Source organism: Mus caroli, chromosome 12 (assembly GCF_900094665.2).
Source record: "Mus caroli chromosome 12, CAROLI_EIJ_v1.1, whole genome shotgun sequence".
In the NCBI taxonomy this organism is placed as follows: Eukaryota; Metazoa; Chordata; class Mammalia; order Rodentia; family Muridae; genus Mus; species Mus caroli.
Window position 1 is genome coordinate 41,904,053 of NC_034581.1, and position 4,048 is coordinate 41,908,100.

Genomic DNA, 4,048 nt, shown 5'->3' on the forward strand with positions numbered 1-4,048 from the left:
GTCTCATGTAGCCCATGATGAAATAAAATTTGTTTTGTAACTGTACGTGACTTTCAACTCCTAATTCTCCTGATTCTTCTTCCTGAGTGCTATCACAACAGGTTGATCCAGCAAGTCAGGCTGAACTTTAATTTTTGAGGATCAACCATGATGATTCCTCAAACTTATGGTGGTCTATGAATCAGACAGACTTTCTCTGCTACCTTGTACCGTTCCCATCAATCTTTCTCAGATCACTATCCACATGTTTTTATGACCTTTTACAATGATCTATTTTTCTATTTCCTCTCCCATATATGAATTACTTTTATATTCTAATATCAGGCTAAACATCCTAGAATAAAATTACATGTCAGTAATTATGCTTCTCAGAACACTGGCATGGCTCCCTGTAGAACACTGAATTAAGTTCAAATTCATTTTCGTTATAAACTGGCCACATGTATTTTCCCACCCTTGACTGAGTCTGAAATCAAAACTACTTACTGAATGTGTTCCTACTTTCCCGTATTGAAGGCTATCCTGCAACTCTTCCTACCAAGATTACTTAGATGCATCTTTTCCCAGACCCTACTCTGTGAACTCTTTGAGAATAAATACCAATAATTTGTTTCTTATAAGTATTCCTTTATGACTTCAAATAATGATTCAATTAACTATTTTTGAACACACAAAAATACATCTTTTTAATAATCACAGAAATAGTGCAAGTTTTACAGACAAACAGATGGAGTTGGGTTTAAATTTTGAACTGGTCAAACTTGGGTGAATTATAAAATTTCAGATGTCTGTCTCTTTGCCTAGAAAACCACCGATGCTTTTTTTGAGGATCAGTAGTCTTCTTCTGTCATACTTCATAATGCTCAGTCGTAATCCTACCTTTAGACTGTTTTTGAACTGTAGCTGTGTCTATGATGTCAGTATATCATCTGCTTTCTGTTGATGACTGAGAATATGATAATTATGTTTGCCTTATTTATCATTTTTGCTTTTTGATTTAGAAACAGGTCATTGATTTTTATCTTTATACCCCAATTGCACATATATTTTATCATAGCAGAATTTTGGATAATATCTATGTTGATGAAATGGAATTTCAAATCTCTAGTAACCCTTAGGAGAAACGACAAGAATTATGCTGTGTTTTAAGTTTCTAATAGGGGAATCATTTAACTCACTTATGCATTCTAATTATAATTCCTTACTTAAAACTTCATTGGAGTGAAGTAACACAATCACAAAAGAACTCACACAATATGTATTCACTGATAAGTGGATATTAGCCCAAAACTTAGGATACCCAAGATATNAGATACAATTTGCTAAACGCATGAAACTCAAGAAGAATGAAGACCAAAGTGTGGACACTGTGCACCTTCTTAGAATTGGGAACAAAACACCCAGGGAAGGAGTTACAGAGACAAAGTTCATAGCTGTGATGAAAGGATGGACCATTTAGAGACTGCCGTATCCAGGGATCCATCCCATAATCAGCTTCTAAACGCTGACACCATTGCATACACTAGCAAGATTTTGCTGAAAGGACCCAAAGATAGCTGTCTCTTGTGAGACGATGCCGGGGCCTAGCAAACACAGGAGTGGATGTTCACAGTCAGCTATTGGATGTATCACAGGGCTCCCAATGGAGAAGCTAGAGAAAGTACCCAAGAAGCTAAAGGGATCTGCAACCCTATTGTTGGAACAACATGATGTACTAACCAGAACCCCGGAGCTCTTGTCTCTAGCTGCATATGTATCGAAAGATGGTCTAGTCGGCCATCAATGGAAAGAGAGGCCCATTGGACTTGCAAACTTTATATGCCCCAATATAGGGGAATGCCAGGGCCAAAAGAATGGGAATGGGTGGGTAGGGAAGTGGGGGGCGCTATGGGGGACTTTTGGGATAATATTGGAAATGTAATTGAGGAAAATATGTAATAAAAATATTAAAAATTAAAAAAAACTTCATTGGAATAAGAAATCTAATAAAACCCAAAATTCAATTAACATAGTTCAGAAAGTTCACAATTCAGATAGCATTAAAACTGTGAAAATATACTCCATCTAGGAAAGTGTGTATTCTTTTTTGCTGGGGTATTGCTAGCTCTGCTTTATCTCAGCTTATGTTGTGCCAATCGCAGAGAGCATGAAAGAGGAAACCAGAAAGTTCACTATGTTGACTATGCCCAAAGAACATGAACATATTCCATGACAAATGTACCCTTTGATGGACTGAAAAAAAAAACAAAACAGAATGTTATGAAGACTTCTGGTGAGATTAAATGGATATCACTATTACCCTGTTTGTGGAACTATGAGACATTCTTAATAATAATAAATATGAATAGATATAATTGTAAATATTTACATATTATGTACATATGGCTACTATCATCATGGATATTTCTTCAGCCTTAGAATGACTGTTTATAACACAATAGAGGATAAGAAGTAAAGCCTAATAATTCATCAAGTTTTACTTATTGAATTAAAGAACAGAAGAACAGGAAGAGTTTGGAGCTGATAAAAAAGATTTCAAATTCATCATTGAACATATTAAATTTGGAACAGGACAAGAAAACACACATGTCCTCAGCAATTGGGCTTTCTGAGTCCTAGGCTCAGCAAGAAGTTTTGGCTAGATAGGGAATAATCAGCATGAATTCTGACTTAGATTTTCCACAGGAGAATCCTGCAAGCAAAGAAAAGACAAGAAGCCTCCATCAAACAAACATTTGGTCTTCAAGTACAGAAAACCTAATCAAAGGATAAACAAGGAGCCAAAGAAGATGTTACAGAGAACTCCAGAACCAGAACAATGAAGGAAGAGACAACAGCAGTGTAAAGTCATGGTGAGATTCTGGATGAGTTAAGCTCTGGGATGCTTCCATTATTATTTAAATAAGGAAGACATGTTCAAGGTGTGATAAATCCAGAGTTGATGTTCTTTATAATGATACATATTTCATTAAATGTAATTCACATAATGAAGAAGTTTTGTTGTGAAGGGCACAATAAAGTGCATCAATAAGAACTTTTTAAAAAAATGTTCTTCCTTGCTACATTTGCAACATTTTCTATATTCTTTTGCTTATTGGTTCACTGATAGGGCAATTGTTAGCTTTTGATGGCAAATGAAAACTTCTTATCAAAAAGGTATGTGACTGATATGTTCTTTGGTATGGTTGTAGTTCTGAGACTTCACAGTAGGTACCCATTGCTCTAAAAGAAGTTTGAAACAATTGTTCTCGTGTTTCCTTCTGAGAGTTTATAAATAATTGAAACTTAAAACTTCTTGTCTACTTTCCGTTTGTTACCCAGGGAAATCTAGCCATTCTCATTAGGTTCAATGTATTTTATTTAACAACTTAATTCCTTAACAAGTGCAAAATTAAGGAAACTCAGAAAATAATCTAATGAAATTCAGAAAATAAGCATAAATAACACAAATGCTATGAAAATGATAAATTTTAATTATACTGCTTAAATTTTTTACATGTGTGTTAGAAGGAATCTTAGATTCACCGTGGACACCCTGGAGGTCATTCTCCCAGAGCTGTCCTAGTGGCATCGTGGAGCACAGAGCACTGCCCCCTGATATAAAGTTCCTTTCCACAATGTTGGAGATGAAGCTGGACTTCAAGTCTGTGCCTTCATATTCCCAAGACTTCTTGGAGTCCCGTGGTGGATGATGACTAAGGAGAAAAGCCATGCATAAAACAAACAAACAAAAAACCAAAACAAGAAATCTTAGAAAAAAAGCAATATACTAGGACTCCTGGTCATAAAGACTTCTTTGAACCTCATGGTATAGAATTATGAGAAATATGCTGCTTCACAGAAATGAAATCCATTTTTCTTCACAGGATAACATGAGCTTCATCTCATCAATATGGATAGAAAAGCCAACTTAATTTTTTGATTGCTATGGTCTATAAAGTATAGTGAAAATTGCATTAAACATCTCCCAAAAAGCTGAATTTATCAAATCACAATAAAATATTGTTCCAGAGAATGTTTGGCATTTGACTTCATTATAGTAATACTG

At 35.1% G+C, this 4,048-nt stretch overlaps 1 non-coding gene across 1 annotated transcript; it reads left to right on the top strand.

Annotated features, from left to right (window-relative positions):
• Nucleotides 1-3,521: 3,521 nt before the first annotated feature.
• On the top strand, nucleotides 3,522-3,725 carry LOC115032931. Its single transcript, XR_003838570.1, has one exon. It is a non-coding gene; the product is annotated as a small nucleolar RNA SNORA73 family (small nucleolar RNA).
• Nucleotides 3,726-4,048: the final 323 nt, after the last annotated feature.